This window comes from Lissotriton vulgaris, chromosome 7, assembly GCF_964263255.1.
Source record: "Lissotriton vulgaris chromosome 7, aLisVul1.2, whole genome shotgun sequence".
Taxonomy (NCBI): domain Eukaryota; kingdom Metazoa; phylum Chordata; class Amphibia; order Caudata; family Salamandridae; genus Lissotriton; species Lissotriton vulgaris.
Window position 1 is genome coordinate 1,610,736,146 of NC_141695.1, and position 18,503 is coordinate 1,610,754,648.

Consider the following 18,503-nt stretch of genomic DNA (forward strand, 5'->3'; position numbering starts at 1 on the left):
TCCTTGATAATATTCATGCAGTCTGGCGGTAGATTAAAATAGCCAAACTTTAAGACTTCAGGAGCCAGATCGCCAGATTGAGTTGACTGGGGTCTGGATGTCTTATGTCTCCATGGCTCTGTGTGAGAAGATTGGGTGTAAGACGTACTTTTTGGTGAGGAACTACTGAGATTTCCAATAGGGTTGTGAACCGAGGTTGACGTACCCATGTGGGAGCAACTAAGCTTAGTGTCAGGGACGCTTGGTTGAGTTACCGAACCACTGATAAAATAATTGGGAGAGGCGGAAAAGCGCAAGCAAATATCCCTGACCAATTCATCCATAGTGCATTGCCTTTGGACAATGGGTGTGGATACCTGGACGAGAAGTTTGGGCTTTTTGCATTTTGGTAAGTGGCGACTCCCCAATGTTGAAAGTATGGAAGTAGGACCTGAGGGTGGAGTTCCCATTCATGTATTTGCTGTCTCTGCTGAGGAGATCTGCAATCTGGTTGTTGCCTCCTAGTGGGTTTTCCGCTAGGAGATAAAGTTTGCGGTGAATGGCCCACCTCCAGATGTCTTAGGCTAAGTGGGACAGTTGGAGTGTCCCCCGCCCCCGTTTTTGTATGTAATACATGGCTGTCATGTCTGTACGAATTAGGACAGCTTTGCCTTCTAGGTGAGTCTTAAACGCCTTGAGTGCTTGGAATATTGCAAACATCTCTAGGTGATTGATGTGGAGCCATTTCTATTGTCGGCTCCATAAGCCTTGCACTGTGTGCTGATGTAGATGAGCTCCCCAGCCAGTGAGGGACTCGTCCGCTGTCAGTACTATCTGCGAAACCAGGTCTATGAACGGCCGTCCTTTTGATGACTTTTGTGTGTTCCACCACTGCAGAGAGCGAAGAGTACAGCCGCTTACCAACACTAGATCAGTCAATAGACCATGTGACTGGTTCCACTGACTGGCTAAGCATTTTTGAAGTAGACGCATGTGCAGTCTGGCATGGGGAACGATCATGATGCAGGATGACATCATTCCCAGTAGCTGCATGTATGTTCAAGCTGGAATCCAATGGTTGGATTGAAAGCGGAAAACTAAAGCCTGAATATTTTGAATACTGGTTGAGCTGGGAAAAGCTAGAGTTTTTCGAGTATCTATTGTGGCTCCTAGGTAGTCCTTTGTATTGGTTGGTTGGAAATGTGACTTTGGCACATTGATTGTAAACCCTAGTTGATGCATGAACCAAATTGAACTGAAAGTGTGCTGCAGACATTGCTGGTACGTGTTGGCTTTGATGAGCCAGTCTTCTAAGTACGGGAAGATGTAGATGCTTTGTCTCCTTAGGTGAGCAGCTATTACCGCCAGACACTTTGTGAAGACTCTGGGGGCGGTGGTGACACCGAATGGAAGTACCCTAAACTGATAGTTGTTGACCTGCTACCACAAACCTGAGGAATTTGCGTTGAGCAGGGTGAACCGGTATATGAAAGTAGGAGTCTTTTAGATCTGGAGTAGATAGAAAGTCGCCTTTCTGTAGTAGAGGAAGTACCTGTTGAAGTGCCACCATGTGGAAATGGTCTGACAATGTACCGGTTCAGTTCTCTGAGATCTAAAATTGGTCTGAGCGAACAGTCTTTTTTGGGAACTAGGAAATAAAAGGAGTATACACCCAACCCGTGATGTTGGGGCGGTACGTACGCTATAGCACCTTTTAGAAGTAGAGACTGAACCTCTTGTTTGAGGAGGTATTCCGTAATGGGAAGCTGGAATCCAGGCTGTGGAGGCGGTATGGGCAATGAGGAGCCCTTTACGAGCGGGTCTGTTCCGCGAGATCCCGCATATGACTTCGAGTCCGTCTGGATCGCGGCTCGTTTTAAGCCGGTAGCACGATCGCAGTACTCGGCACCTTCAGGCAATCCACAGCCTGGATTCCAGTTTCCCATTACAGAATACCTGACCTGTATTAAAGGCAAATGTTATTTAATTTCAAGACAAACAGGATTTATATTCTTGTCCTGAAGATGATGCAATGTATTTAAGGTTTCGGCATCGAAACGTCGATGACACATTAGTACCATATGAACCCAAAATGTTCGTAAATGCTTTGTGCAATGGTGCTCAAAAACGCAATCAAGTCTGTTCACAGAGTACAAGTATACAGACCGCCTTGTTTGCTTTTGCCAGAATTTTGTTGTTTTGTCTTGTTCACTGTGGGTCACGGGTTGTGCCCACTTGACACTACTGTGAATTTCTTTTCCAATTGTGTATATTTATTGAATAAATTCCTGTCCGGCTGGACAAAGGACATACTAACTACCTAGTGTATGTCTATTCTTACCCTGATCTCCCAAATACTAGGGTCCACTGTTTTTTGTAATAAGTTTGAACCCCGGCCCCTGCCCTTACAGTTGTTACCCATGTAACCTCCCCTGAAATAACCCCTAGATGAAGAGGGTTGGTTATTGCCCTTATAGGTGGAGGTGGCTTCTGATGAGATATTCTTGGAACTTCCTACACTAAAAGGAGTGTTGTAAGGAAACACAACCCTGTGTGGACTGAAGGGCTCCCATAGATTTGGCTACCTCAGTATCTTTCTTCATTTTCTTAAGTGAATAATCTACCACTGGGCCAAATAGATGGTTCTTGTCGAATGGGGTATTTAAAACGGAGGTTTGAACCTCAGGTTTAAAACCAGCTATACAAAGCCAGGCATGCCTCCTTTAAAGGACAATCGTGTTTATAGCTCTAGCAGCAGCGTCTACAGCATCAAGGGAGCATCTTTTTGTTAGCAACAAGTTCCCCATCATGAACCAGATCTTGTGCTTTTGATTTGTGTTCCGGGGGTAAATATTGGATCAGTTGTTCCATTTCATTCCAGTGAGCACGGTGGTATCGCGCTAACCGTGCCTGAGTGATGGAGACGCGCCAAAATTGGCTGCTTGAGAAGCTACCCTTTTCCCAGAAGCGTCAATAAGTTTAAATTCCTTATCAGGAGGTGGAGCCTCTCCTGTTGTCTGGGAATTGGCTCTTTTTCTTGCATTGAACACAGCCCGGAGTCTAGTGGCAATTGTCCCCTTATATACACTGGGTACGATGGTGCTGGCTTGTACTTCTTGTACACTCTAGGGGTAAGAATACGAGCTTGGACTGGGTCATTAAAAATGTCATCTACATGCCTGACCATCCCTTTAAGCATGGGTAGTGTATGTGATGACTTCTGTGTGGTACTGTGGGTTTCAAAGAGGAAATCCTCTTCTAATGACTCCTTATGTAGCTGCACCCCATGGTAGTTGGCAGCTCTACCCAGCAACTCAATGTAGCCTACAATATCATTTGGTGGAGAGGGTTTGGTAGGGTACAGGTCGGGATCATTGCCTGTGGGCAAATTGGTGTTATAATCATGCAATGTGTCTTGTAATGGCTGATCATCATCCCTATCCTGATCATCATCCCCATCATCCTGGTTGTCAGGTGTATGTGGTGGTGAATGTTCAGGTGAAATTGGTTGTAGCTGAGGGGAAGGTGGTGATGAAGGAAGAATAGGTGGGGGAAGAGGAGGAAGAGAAGGGTTAGTTCCAACAGATCTCTTCTTTAAAGGGATGCGATATTCCTCTTCTGCATCAGCTCTTCTTTTTAGAGTCACTTTAGAGGTGATTGTGCCAGTTTATGGATGGATATACAAAAGCTTTTGTTTTGGATCTGGTCTTTCAATTGGGGCATCAAAACTGGGCTTTTTAGTTGTTTTCTGCACTTCTGTCTGTTTCGGCGCCGACATTCTCAGTTCTGGAGTCGAAACCGTTGAGGTCTTCGCAGCCAAAGATTATTTCGGGGACGAATGGTGGGGTCAGTGCCGATCTTTTGTTTCGACCCCCAAGGACTGGGCTCTACACTACACTATAGAATCTCATCCCATAATGCTTTGCAGAGCCTTTGGTTGGGATTGTATTTTTGCCCATAACTGTGCTTGGGGTGGTCCTAGGGGGATAGGACCACCACCAATCATTCAGCATGATGTGCTCTTTGTGTTCAAGGCATCTGCTTGGTTTTCTCCCTACGTTAGTGAGGACACCAAAATCATCACCTCTCACTGCTTGCTATATTTTCATTTTCACTTTTGTGAGATGACTATATGTATTTTTGCATGCAATGATAGAGATACTTGTTGTTTTATCAAGGGAATGTGAGGTTTCTGTTTTATTAATTGGGGTGAGACGGAACGGAGTTGCAGAGCTCACCAAGTTTTTTGATCGATTCCGCAGAATTCTGTGTAGTGGTACTCCGCCAACTACACCCACCCTTAGTGATGATGCATGTTATGAAGCACAAAAAAACCTCAGGGGACTGTAATGGAAACAGAAATAGGAAGGACTAAAGGGAGGAACGAAAAAAGAAAGACCTAGCTCAGCAGGACTATTCCCTTTAAAGGACGATTTCCCTCACCCACCGTAGGTGGCATGCTTCATCATAGGGAACCTCCTTGCACCGTGATGCCTAGTCACGGTGTGGGCTACAACTCCCTCACTGAGAGAGAGGAGCTCTGCAGATGTTTTTTTTTATAGAGGTATAATAAATATCCTATAATGGAGCACTGTGTGGTGAGGTCAGCAGAGCATTGAGAAAGAAAACATATGAGGGTAAAACTGACTACATGGTCAGGAAACAACTATTAGTGTGTCTTTGGGCCATGATTAAAAAACAGGACACTACTTACTGGTGTCACTATGGAAGGTCTGTTTCCATTGCAGACTCAGGAGCTCTTTTGTTCTTCGTGGTGTTATATTGAGGAGATAACCCCTGCCGGTCTTTAAACCTCCACTGGCCCTTCTTTTGTGATTTGATGATGCATGTGCACATATGCTTCATTGCCGTTTTTTTTTGCCACTGCTGTTTCGCATTTGTAAACAAGCATTTTTGTCTTTTGGAAATGTCAATATAGGGAGAGACATATCATCTTTGACAATGCTCGTTTCAGAAAGGTTTAGGTGGGTTGATGGGATTTGTAGGTGGGTATACATATATGACGATCTTATCTCGATACACAAACTTTAGGTCACCAGTGCCTCCGTGGGCCAATAAACCATCACTACACCTTCAGTGGTACTGCAGCCAAAGATGTTGTCTTAAAAAACCTCAGGGGACTGTAATGGAAACAGAAATAGGAAGGACTAAAGGGAGGAACGAAAAAAGAAAGACCTAGCTCAGCAGGACTATTCCCTTTAAAGGACGATTTCCCTCACCCACCGTAGGTGGCATGCTTCATCATAGGGAACCTCCTTGAACCGTGATGCCTAGTCACGGTGTGGGCTACAACTCCCTCACTGAGAGAGAGGAGCTCTGCAGATGTTTTTTTATAGAGGTATAATAAATATCCTATAATGAGCACTGTGTGGTGAGGTCAGCAGAGCATTGACGCCCATTGGGCTAAGTTTGCGCATGATAAGACTCTATGCTTCATTGCCGTTTTTTTTTTTTGCCACTGCTGTTTCGCATTTGTAAACAAGCATTTTTGTCTTTTGGAAATGTCAATATAAGGAGAGACATATCATCTTTGACAATGCTCGTTTCAGAAAGGTTTAGGTGGGTTGATGGGATTTGTAGGTGGGTATACATATATGACGATCTTATCTCGATACACAAACTTTAGGTCACCAGTGCCTCCGTGGGCCAATAAACCATCACTACACCTTCAGTGGTACTGCAGCCAAAGATGTTGTCTTAACCATTCTATGTCAGGACCGGAGGCTTCAGATTATGCTATATCTTCCTTCGCTTTATTAACATAAAGAAACCACAGCAGCTTAGGAAAAGATATAATACGAACAAAAAATGCTTTAAACATAAAGCATTGACGTAATGTTCAACAAAAAATCAACAACAACTCCCAAGAGTCTCTTTGCGTATAATAATAGTCCATAGTCCTTTGTCTCTGTCCATCAACACTATATAACCGGACTTCCCATCATCTTCCTCCTCTTTCTTCGCTGCTCCCGCAGCCAGATAAGTGCTTTTCTATTTTGTCTTCTTTTATTGTGATTGATTGTCTTGTGTGCGGTCTTTGGGGACTCCTTGCATGGTTTATTCCCTTTCAGAGTCCCCGGTTGCGGGAACGTTCTGTCGTTCCTACGCGACTTTATTCCCACTTGTGTGCGGTGTGTACATAGACCGCAAGGGGGCGGCCTGTCGCCTCGCCGACCCTCCGGCGCGCCTCCGCAGTGCGAGGAGCCACGCCGTGGGGTCTGCTTGCGCAGGGGCCGACCCTCGCGTACCCCTCTGACACCTGGTGATCCGGGTCTGTACTTTCACAATTTTGACGCCCTCTGGGGTCTGTACAGCGGTTTTGACCGCGTGAATCGCCTTCGGGCGAGATCTGTGCACCTCTTTACCCGTGTGTGACCTAGCGCGCTTGAGGGGTACGTAGACCCGGTCCCGGCGAGGAGGGTCTGCGCGCTTGGGGGTTGGTGCAGCCCACCTGCCACGTCAGCTGGCCCAAAACGTGATCGCAGCCGCTGGGCCTGCCCACATTCGAGAACTTTCTCGGTTGCCGCCCTCTTGGGTGCCCCGCATTTGCCCCTTGGTTCCGAGATGGAAGGGGAGTACGAGGAGGAGGCCTGCCCCTACTTGCAGGATGACGAGTTTTACCAGGCGGTGGACAACTCCATCTATCGTTGTGTGACGGAGGTGGTAGGGCCCATGGAGGACCGCCTTTCGGCCCGCATCGTGGAGGAGTGTGCGAAGCTGGCAGCGACGCAGGTGCCTCCGTCCCCCGAACTCCCGGGGACGTCCGGCGGGTTGCCGCCCGCTCCGAAGAGACCCCGGGGTGAAGGGCCCTCATCGGAGGCCCATGGCGTGGATAAGGGCGCTTTCGAGCGTCTTCGCGACGCCTTCCTGGCCAAGGCGACGGCGGTGCCTCCGACGCCCTTGGTAGGCCCTGGCACTTCGGGCGACCTGTCGACGGCGCCCGCCTCCCCGATCTACGACTCTCCGGACACGGATGACGACGGGGAGTCGACCCGTTCTTGGCTCCCGACGCCTTCAGGAAAGGAGATGCCCCGAGACGAGTCGGGCATGCTGGACCCGGACGAGATCGTCCACCCCCGATCCGCGGCCTGGGCCCCGGGGGAGACGGTGGCGAAGTTTGTCGCGGGCAGGCTGCGCAAGCCCCTGGAGAAGGAGGCGAGGGGTTGCCTGCGCGGGGAATGCCCTCGGCCTACTCTGGAGGGGAAAGTGGCCATGACGCCAGAATTGGACCCCAAGATGGCCACCTTCCTGGCGAAATTCATGAAGGACCCCAGGAAGGGGATCGACCGGTCCTGGCGGGCCTGCCAGGACAAGCTGTTGGATGCGGTCGGGCCCGCCACGAAGATCCTTGATATGGCGGAGGAGGCCCGAGCGAATGGCACCGCCATTTCACCGGAGGTGCTCTCCAACTGGGCCCAGAGGGTGATCGTCTTTTTGGGCAACGCCAACTGTGCCCTATCCACGGAGAGGCGGCGTTCGCTCCTTATCAAGCTGGATCCGAAGCTGGGGGACCTGGCCTCGTCGGAGGCAGGTGCCGTGGCCCAGGGTGGCCTTTTCGGTGAGCCTTTCATCCGCGAGCTGGGAAAGTTCGTGAAAACGTTCACGTCGCTGGACAAGGCCCAGTCCAGCATCAAGAGGGTGTTCCACCAGCGTTTTTCTGGAGGGGCCGGTCGCGGCAGGGGCCGCGCGATCGGCCGTGGTCAGCAGACCAACAACCGTGGACAGGGCTCCGGAAGAGGTCAGTACCAGACCTCGGCCAACTACACCAATTTCTACCCCACGAGGGGACAGCGCTATGGTGGCAGAGGGTTCAAGAAGAACTCCGGACAAGGAAATGCCCCCGGTAAGTGTACTTTGCTTGGATCAAGTTCCGATTGGGGGGCGGCTGGCAAGCTTTTACGGGGAGTGGGAATTGCTCACTGCCGATGCTTGGGTTTTGCAAACTATCAGAGGTTTCCATATAGAGTTTCACGACCAACCAACTCAGGTGAGGCCCCCGCGCCCGATGGTTTTCTCAGAATCCGACGCGCGATTGATAGACGGGGAAGTCTCAGACTTGCTGCGCAAGGGAGCCATCCGTCTATCAACGCGCCACCCACATGGGTTCCTCAGCAACGTCTTCCTGGTAGACAAGACGGATGGGGGCAAGAGGCCTGTGATCAATCTCAAGGAATTCAATGGGTGGTTGGTCTACCGTCACTTCAAGATGGAGGGGATCCACCTCCTTCGGGACGTGCTCCTCCCTCGGGATTGGATGGTGCGACTGGATCTCAAGGATGCCTACTTGGTCGTTCCCATCCACCCCCCTCATCGTCGTTTCCTACAATTCCTGTGGGACGGCAAGGTGTTCGAATTCACCGCCCTGCCGTTCGGCCTTTCTTTGGCCCCGTGGTGCTTCACGAAGGTCCTCCACCCGGTAGTGGAGTTTTCTCAGAAGTCAAGGGGTCCATATGATAGTATACTTAGACGACATCCTCCTCATGGGGCAGTGCCCAGAGGTACTGGCAGGACAGCTACGTCAAGCTGTCGGCCTGCTTCAGAGACTGAGGTTCGTCATCAACGGCTCCAAGTCGGTCTTGGTTCCCACTCAGCAGATCACCTTTTTAGGTTTCGTGGTGGACTCGGTACAGGCGGTCTTGAGCCTACCGGGTCAGAAGGTCGCAAAGATTCGACACCTGCTTCGGCAGACGATCGCGAGAGATCGTACGTCACTGCGCCATGTCGCCAAGGTGGTGGGTCTTCTATCGTCCTCCATCCAGGCGATTTTCCCAGGCCCGCTGCACTACAGGGCTCTTCAGCGCCTGAAGGCGCAGCACTTGCGCCGTGGGATGGGTTACGATCAGTGGGTTCCCCTCACGGACGAAGTGAAGGAGGAGATGTCATGGTGGCTGTCTCACATGGAGGCATGGAATGGGCGAGCGATCTTCGGGTCGGCTCCAGACTTGATCATAGAATCCGACGCCAGCAGGTCGGGCTGGGGCGCCCGGTGCGGGGATTTTTCCACCGGCGGCGCCTGGTCGTCAGAAGAACAACAATTGCATATCAATTGTTTGGAGCTCCTTGCGGGCTCCTTCGTGGTTTGCTGTTGGACCAAAGATTCGGTCAAGGCTTGTGTCCTGCTACGGATGGACAATATTTTGGTGGTCCGATATGTGAACCACCTGGGAGGTCCTCGGTCCCGCGCTTTGGCGGACTTAGCGAAAGACTTCTGGGATTATTGCCTGTCTCGTCACATTGCGGTGACGGCGGAGTATCTGCCAGGCCAATCCAATCAAGTAGCGGATTGGCACTCTCGACATCTCAGGGATGCCAGCCAGTGGAAACTGGATCCGGGAGTCTTCCGGTGGCTACACTCCCTTTGGGGCCCCTTCTCGGTGGACCTCTTCGCGTCCCGTCTCGACCACCAGCTGCCGCGGTTCTACAGCTGGAGGCCGGACCCTCTGGCGGAGGCCACGGACGCGTTCTTGCAGGATTGGAGTCGGGAACAGCCGTTTGCGTTTCCCCCGTTCTCCATGATCATGCGAACGGCGGCTCAAATACGCCGCCAGGGTGCGGACCTGGTGTTGGTTACACCGCTGTGGAGGTCTCAAGTATGGTTTCCGGTTCTTCTGGAACTTTCTTGGGATTTTCCAATCCTACTCCCCCTGTTTCCTCTGCTCCTGACGAGCCCGGATCAGGAACCTCACCCTCTCGTCATGCAGGACACTCTCCGCCTCGAGGCGTGGAGGCTCTCAGGAGACGCTGGACGCTCCCGGGCCTTTCGGGGTCAGCTGAGCACTTGCTCTCCAAAGCATGGGCCGATAGTACGACGAAGCGTTACAGATCCGCTTGGCTTAAGTGGATGCGTTGGTGTTTACGAAGGGATTTGGATCCCATGGTCGCCGGCCTTGTTCCCGTGCTGAATTTCCTGGCTCACTTGGCCGACAAGGGTTTAGCGTATAGGACGATCAATGCTATCCGGTCGGCGATTTCCGCGGGCCATGATAACATCGATGGCCATCCGGTAGGGGAACACCCTTTTGTGTGCCGGCTTCTGCGGGCGGTTCGCCTCGCTCTGCCGCCAGAACCCAGGTACTCCGTCCTTTGGGACGTCAATTTGGTTCTGAATCTGTTCCTGTCGTGGCCAGCGAATTCTTATCTGTCTCTTAAGGAGCTCTCGGCGAAATTAGCCATGTTGTTATGTCTGGTCTCTTGTAGGCGCGTCTCGGACGTGCGCGCGCTGGATGTTTCTGCACGCATTTTTTCCCCAGATGGGGTTACTTTTACGGTGGGCCGACGCACTAAGACGTCGTCGCGTTCCATTTCTTATCCAGCTTTTACTGACACTCCTAAGTTGTGTGTCGTGCAATGCCTCAAAGCATATGAGGACCGGACCTTGGATCTGCGCCCTCCGGGCGAGCGTCAGTTGTTGATTGCCCTGCGGAAGCCACACAGAGCTGTCTCCTCCCCCACTATTGCTCGGTGGGTGCGGTGGGTCATGCACGAAGCGGGCATCAATACTTCTCTCTTTGGAGCACACTCCGCCAGGGGGGCCATGGCCTCTAAGGCATTCTCGGTGGGTGCTCGTCTGGAGGACCTTATGCGAGCGGCGGACTGGTCCTCGGATTCCACCTTCAAGAGGTTTTATTTTAAGCCGGTGGAGGATTTAGCTCAGTTGGTGGTAAGTAAGCTTTAAACTAGCATAATCTGAAGCCTCCGGTCCTGACATAGAATCGAAATTTGCCTAGCTTACGTAACGGTAAGTTTCAATTCTATTAAGGACACGGAGGCGAGGATTATCCCACCCGGACTACAGTGGTGTCTCTACCCACCCGTATGGCAGTAAGTAAAGCGTTTTCCTTTACGTTGTCAGTACTGTGTTGTTCACTGAATGCTCCTCGCCTTGTTGTCGCATTTTCCTGGGCCACCTCGCTGATGCTGTTCCTTTTTTGACAGGCAACGACGGTGCTAAACAGGACCAATGAGGCTTAAGCGTGATCTGCGCGAAGAAAGAGGAGGAAGATGGGAAGTCCGGTTATATAGTGTTGATGGACAGAGACAAAGGACTATGGACTATTATTATACGCAAAGAGACTCTTGGGAGTTGTTGTTGATTTTTTGTTGAACATTACGTCAATGCTTTATGTTTAAAGCATTTTTTGTTCGTATTATATCTTTTCCTAAGCTGCTGTGGTTTCTTTATGTTAATAAAGCGAAGGAAGATATAGCATAATCCTCGCCTCCGTGTCCTTAATAGAATTGAAACTTACCGTTACGTAAGCTAGGCAAATTTCGATTCTCCTTCCTAACAGTATAAAAAGACCCTGTGCGTATGTGGTGGTGAAATATTTTCCCTGCCCTTTCAAATACCTACCAGAACAACCTGATAGGTAGCACCACCATTCACTTGATGCCCCCCTTGCTGAATGATGCTGTTTGAGTCTCATTTCCCGTATTTCAGATTTTCTTTCCCCCTTACGCCTCAGTTTTGTATTTCTTTCTCTTCTCTTGCATTTCTTTGTCTCATGTCAGATTCCCTGTAATTCAGTCAGATGTCCTGAGACTTTCACCACCCGCCAAAACGTCCCTCTAAAGAAACAGCAGCTGCTTACCCCCAGTATTTAGGTATCTTCTGTGCCCCATACCTGGCAGCAGCTAGTTAAAGACAGTCTGCTGTCTGAAACTTATTGTAGCATCAGTCCTACTGGATAAATGATAGATAGCACCTTGGGAAGGACAGTTAGTATTGGCAAAGACACAAATAGGATAACCCCTATCAGTATACCAGATAAAGTTGTACTAAAGCGTGTGGCCCTTCTTTACTTCCGGGACTTGCACACTTTCCTTCTCCTGCACACTGGGTATGACCCATAAAATCACACAAAGAAGCCCTTTCAATCTAGATAACACATTTTGGCTTTTTTAAACCTTAAGACAGGGAAGCGTGGAAATACTTAGATTAAGGACTTAGACTTGATATATTCATATTTATATATTAAAGTATAAAATGCATAACGAAATACAATGTTTCTTTAAAATACATCATAGTGCCTTCATAATAAATATATATTTTAAAATAAAGCTTATACACCCGACTTAGTGGTGAAAGAAGGAAGCATTGGTGAAGGAGAGACAAAAAGTGCAGCCTTCCCAGCTCTGCAATGGCAAATAGTGGTAGATCCCAGAAGTGAGGTGCATTGAAAATATGCAGGACTGTCAGAGAGAGAGCACCATCTCGAGATCTGGTGGCTTCATGAGGGCCCTAAATGCTATGAATGAGAAGAGCTTAGGTGGTCTGTCAGAGGAGGTGGACGAACAGTGAGAACTACTTAAGGATTTGGCGACATTGGCAGACCGCAGACGGGTGGTCACAAAGAGCGTATCCTGGAGGCCAGGAAGGTTTACAACAGTTAGAGCATGCAACACATAGGTACACTGGGAGAAATGGGGGGGCAGGGTGAGGAGATAAATGAAATGGCAGGAGTACTGAAAGTCGGGGTTAATATGTGCTGGTAGGCGTGTAGAATCAAAAATAGGCCAACAGCAGATGAAGAATGAAGTGCATAGACAGATGTTTGATGAGCATAAAAGTGCTATATTCTGCAGGCCTGAGAGCCAGGGCTGTGGCAAAGGGAAGGACAGTTAGTGGATAGAGAAAAGGTAGAGAGAGAAAAGGGTGTAGTAGACGAATTGGAATGGACTGTTGTGGCTTATGCTATGGAATCCCTGAAGGAAGTAGGTCAAGCTGCTGTATAATGAACCGAATGTGAATGAAAAACTCTGGGAAACCTGTGGGTTGGAGTCAGGTCTGAAGAACACCTGGATAATATTTCAAATTAATTAGGCTAGGAATTTTGTGTGGTGCTCAGGGTTATGGTAACCTGGAAGCACATATATTTTAAGGCACATTAGTAGGGCGCATGTGGAGCCCTCATATTGTGCTAGGATAAGACAAGCACTGCAATATTGCAGTGAAATACCAGAGTGATGGAGTTTTTCTGATGTTTGCACTGCAGATAAAAATTGATGCCAGAGAGAAGACTTGAATCTGCAGTGATCTGATGATATGTTATAGGCCATTTGTACAGCGCATGTTCAGCTCTTGGCGCTATAAGAGATATGAGCTTTAAGGAATCAGAACAGTGGAAATAGCGAACACGTTCTGATCTGAAAATACTACAGGCATGTTCTTGCTTTTGCAGACCACAGTGCTGGTGCTTATGGGCAATATGTGCATGGACGTCATTTAGGGGTAGTTAGGGGTTGCAACTGTGACCTCCACTTGCTACCTGCTACTGACACTTCCTTTTCGACTCCTAGTCCCAGAGGAGGCAATTTGGGGTCACAAAGGAAGTGCCAGGAGTAGCAGGGAGCAGGCTAGAGGTCACAGCTGCGACCTCGGACTACCCCATTTGTCGTCAATGTATGTGCATAAACTGAGAAGCAGTTCTTTGCAGGTATACTTTAAAAATATGGCATTTCAAGAGCAGAGTGTGTGCGCTTTTGTGTGTGAGTAACACTCAAGGTGCAAGTACGATTACGTGGAGCTTAGTACCCAAAGCTGGCTGTGATTGATCATTCAGATCGTGTGACAAATGAGTTTTGTACGTCAGTGCAAACGTGTGTGGTACTGTTTCTGTGTCTTTTAGAATCTATGCAGGTAAACATGACAGCATGTATCTGAATGCATGTGACTGTGTCAAGAACAACATAAGATAAATGATGTGAAAATGCATTGTAAGAGGCAGCATCAGTTACTGTGCCCTCTTCTTCACTGGTCCACCCAGAACACCCTAGCAACTTGCTTAGGGCTGAAATCGTACAGTTAAAAGATACTCACTCTCTCTCTCAATGGCAAGGGATGTGTGGATAGTAAGTGTGTCAAATTATGGGCTACATCACCTGGGCGTACAGGCGCAGCAGCAGAACAGGGTGTGGAACACGTGCTCACAGATCCATGGAGTGTTGAAATCCAGGACTGAGACACAGCCAGGGAAGGTGTGAGCACTGAGGGCAAGTAAAGAAGAGCACAGGCAGTGGGATTAGAGCTGGGTGCAGTAGATAAAGAAAGAGCTGCAATAGATCTCGGAATTATTGTGCCAGGGCACGTGATTAGTGGAAATAATGCACAGTGGAATGGCTGGCAGGATGTGTAAGGCACAATGGCAGGAGACATATAGACAGTAAAACTAAACTTTGGAAGTCTCAGTCAGGATTGGTTTACAAGTCCAGGATGTGGGGGATCCAAAGAGCAAGGTATACTGGGTACGGAAGGTTGGACGTTGATCTTGAGGGGAGAATATGGTGCGGAAACAAGAAAAGGGATTGTAGTCACAAGCGCCAACGAAGAGGGCTTCAGGGAAGTCTATGAAGAGTTGCATAGATTATGAGGGCAGATGAGGCCAAATTCATCGAAGATTAATATAGGCTTGTTTAGAGGCGAGCAGCCTGAATAATAGAGGCAGCTGATTTTGCTGGCAAGATCCCCGATTGCACCTTCTCTTCCCCTGGCTTGGTTATCGCGAGAACTTGCGCACTGGGCGGTATGAGGTGGGGAGGGCTAGATGATGTGAGTTCCCTTTTTCTTCTTCCTCCTCCTCCTCTTCCACCAGATCTTCAGCTGATCCCCATCGCTTTTTAGAATGGCCGCCACCTTTGGCCAGAAACAAACTGGCAAGTTTCCGGTTCCTGCGTTCTCCTCTTGCTTGCTGGAACTCTAGATACGGAATACACAAGTACATAAAGACAAGGTTTAGAAATAGGACACTGCGAGAACAAAAAGGAAAACATTAATGAGGAAAAGAACCAAGAAATTTGAAGTGCGAACAAACACAAATATGGAGTGGGTGGAGTGATCATGCACAGAAGTAGGACACACCAATGGTGGAGTGAGAACAGATGGTGAGTACACATTAACCTGGGCACATGGAAGAAGACGAATAAGTTACTTACCTTCAGGAATGCTGATCTGGTAGTGACTAGATCTAGCTGCAGATTCCTTACCTTAGAGTTATCCCCAGGCACCAGACATTTTTCTACAGCAGTACCTCTGCGCATCGGTAGAGGGCACCAGGCGACTCCGTACGACATCGTCCACCGGATGTGACGTTATCAGAGTCCATATATGCCCTCCCCTGACGTCAGTTTTTTCCATGACTACTTTATCAGGCAGCGCGGTGTTCCAAACTCACCTTGTGGTCCTGGTCCAGCGATGATCGGAAACTGCGTCAGGGTCCGTGAAAAAGAGAACTTACGTTTGTGGTAAAAGCTTTCTTATCTTCTTTTTGGGGCGAAACAGATGGCCCCATAAATAAGATAAGAAAGCTTTTACCACAAGAGAGCGTCACTAGGACCGAGGGGCGGGGTTTAACCCTCGCTAGTGAAGTACTCCTACAAACATAAAATCTTGCGAGCTCGGCTGCGCATGTGCGCAGTATGCTGTACGCCACGCGAGACCTAAAAAAGCACACCATTCCGTTGACAACATCCAGGTAGGCCAAAAATGGCAAGAGGTACCACTCTCTGGATCCGCATGGAAGCGCAGAAAGGAAGAATCGGACATCAGTGTGTTGGGGTGCAGTGGGGGGAGGCTCATATGCAATTCGTACGGAGACGCCCAGTGCCCACTACCGATGTGCAGAAATACTGCTGTAGAAACATTTCCTGATCCAATCTAGCACCTGGGGATAATTCTAGGGTCAGGATTCTGCAGCTAGACGGCTCCATCAGATGGGTATAACCAAACAATGATGAGATAAGGAGGATATATACACACAACCAAGGGATACGCGTTCAGACAGGTGGGATTAGGGCACAGTCATGGGGTGGCAACACAATCATGCACAGCCCACACAGACATAGGTTGAGTCAGTGTAATGCATACACGGTGTATAGATAGGTTTCCAAGGTCTAAAAGCTGCTTGGTATAAGTGACCATGAGAGATAGTCCAGTGGGGAGTGGTCTGACTTTAGATTAAGAGGTCTTTAAAACAGACTTCCATTTGTTATGTTTTAATGATTACATTCAGACTGGGACCTGACTGTGAGAATGCCACCAGTGCTTTCACTCAGGGGAAGGTTCTATAGTCTCCCAAAGCTGCACACAAGCCATAATCTTATCATGGAAAGTTAAAGGCTGGAAGTGAGTAAAATAATGTGTCTGTTACAGTCAGAACCAGTTGAGAGTTGGGATTCAGCTAAAAAACAGGTCTCCTGAAGAACTTTTATTCAAAGTGGTCCCAGGGAAGAGCTTTCGATTTAGAAACCTCAAGTGTACCGCTGTCATGTTACTTCAAACGAGGCGTCCAGGCTCCTAAATTACAGACTCATTTCAGAAGAGCCAAACCCTTAGGTTAAAATCGCACTGAGGTAAGAGTGGCCCAATAAAATCCAATCTAAGCTCCGCTATGAGAAGATTTAATGATCCTGGTGCTAACTAGTGAGACAGCAGAAGGATAGAAAACAATGCAAGAATGTATTTAAGACGTTCCTTGAAAAGCCTCATCCCGCGAGTATTACAGTGTAGGACTGGGAGGGGCCATAAGCGTCTCAGAGGGACACTAGCCTGGTGTTAAGATGGAACTTGGGAAGATTATTTTTCACCATTTAAGAGAGGTCTCACTTATCCTCAGTGGATACTTATCAAAGAGTATCACTCTTCATGAAGTAGAAATGAAAATTACAGGATCCAAAGTCGTAGTGAACTGACCTATGTAATTGAGAAGACTCACTTACAAAGTTATCTTCAGGACCACTGGAATTATGCAGCAGGGGAGGCCTAAATAATGCGGCATGGTGGACTTAAATTATACTGCAAGAAAAGGCAAGTTATGTGGCGTAATGCGGCACATTTGGTAATATTACCTCATTATGTAATCATTTTTACACTTTTTAACACTGTCTTGGCAAAGTCTGCACCTAGTTAGTACCAGTTTAACACACAAATATAGCAATAAGCAATGAAAAGCTGACCAGACAACCTTTGCAAAGGGGCTTCCACTGTGTGGCAACATGTGTTGCTGCGTTTTCAGTAACCTTTGAACCGTGTGAGCCCAAAACACGTTTTTTTGTTAAAATTTGCAGTTTACCCAATGCAGTGGATGGTGTATCATGTGGAAACTACAGAACTATGCAATAAACACAGAGGCCGCACAATCACATAATTCCAGTGGTCTTGGTTATTTTGTACATTGCTTCGTTTACAAAAAAAAAAAAGAGAACACTTTACACATTTGAATGGCGAGGACAGGGTTTTTTCTTTTATAATTGACCATGACAATATAGTGTCTATTCTAATATTCAATTCGTCTTTATTAAATCATAATCAATCATAAAAGACACATATAAACAGTACGATCTGATATAAAAGACATAAAATCTCATACAAAAATATTTTTTTAAAAGAGCATATCATTTTAAAATCCCAAATCTATTTAAAACAATGATTATGTTTAAAAAGGGAGAATTCAAAATCAAAAGGTGTTAAGGCAGGATTACACAGGGCATAATTATAGTCTCCAATATTTAAAGTAAATATTTTGGGGGAGACTTGGGAACACCAACATATAAGCAAACCGGTTACATGCTGCCTCGCAAATTCTTTCTTTTAAGGACCCAAGTCCAGCTTAGGAACTTAGCCATGGCAATGACCATGACTTAGTAGTTCCGGTTGTTCGAATACGCAGGGCTGTTTGACAAGATCTTGTACCAAGCATTCTACAAACCGGCTTGAGCCATTTCTGTCGAGGGCCCTTGTAAGCAGGGCACACAAACAGGACATGCAATAAAGTCTCATCCTCTGTTAAACAAGTATCACATTTTATATCCCGGTCATCCCCCCACTTATTAGTGAAAGAATTTAGAGGGAGTGTTCCCACTCTAAATTGGTGGAAGGGTTCTCTATCACCAGGACATGTGATGATGTCCCAGTAGGCCTCAAACTTATACTTGCAATTAAAATCTAGAAAGAGGCATTCTAGGGAACCACTAGCAGCTGAGGACAGAGACTTTACATAAAACTCGTCCCTATATAAGGCTTTCAAATCTTTTTTGGACAGGAATAAATTCCCTTACGGGTCCTCCCACAGGTGAATGAGGCCCATATCTAATAACAATGCCTTAATCTTTATTAACCAAGAGATTTTATTCGACTTGTCCGTTTCTCTAATAAACGTAACCGCTCTTGCATAGGGTGCAAGCTCCGGGGTAGTTCAAAGTCTTCGCCAATAGGCAAGAGGTCTAAAACCCACAGCCTCCTCAAAGGAAATACATCCTAAATCTAAAAGTAGGGGCCTAAGAGGCGAAGATTTAGGAAAGCCAGTCAGTGCCCTCAGAAACTTATTCTGGGCTAAGACTAATGGAGCTAGATTTTCCGACCCATAAATTATTGAAGCTCTAACCTTCCCTTGGTAAATGGATAGAGCCGGTCCCACTGGTTTGGTTTGAGACAACCAGAATTCTTTTAAGAGGGCCCCAGCAAATTGGTTATGCCTTAAGACTAATAAATCTAACTGTGGCTTCCAGTT

The 18,503-nt window shown here is 47.8% G+C and overlaps 1 pseudogene across 1 annotated transcript in view; it reads right to left on the reverse strand.

Moving 5' to 3' along the window:
• Positions 1-14,595: 14,595 nt before the first annotated feature.
• LOC147706093 (ankyrin repeat domain-containing protein SOWAHA-like) overlaps positions 14,596-18,503 on the reverse strand; it is a 107,985-nt pseudogene continuing 104,077 nt past the window's right edge. The window contains exon 11 of the transcript XR_015297615.1: positions 14,596-14,695. The product of XR_015297615.1 is annotated as an ankyrin repeat domain-containing protein SOWAHA-like (transcript). The remainder of the gene's footprint in view (positions 14,696-18,503) is intronic.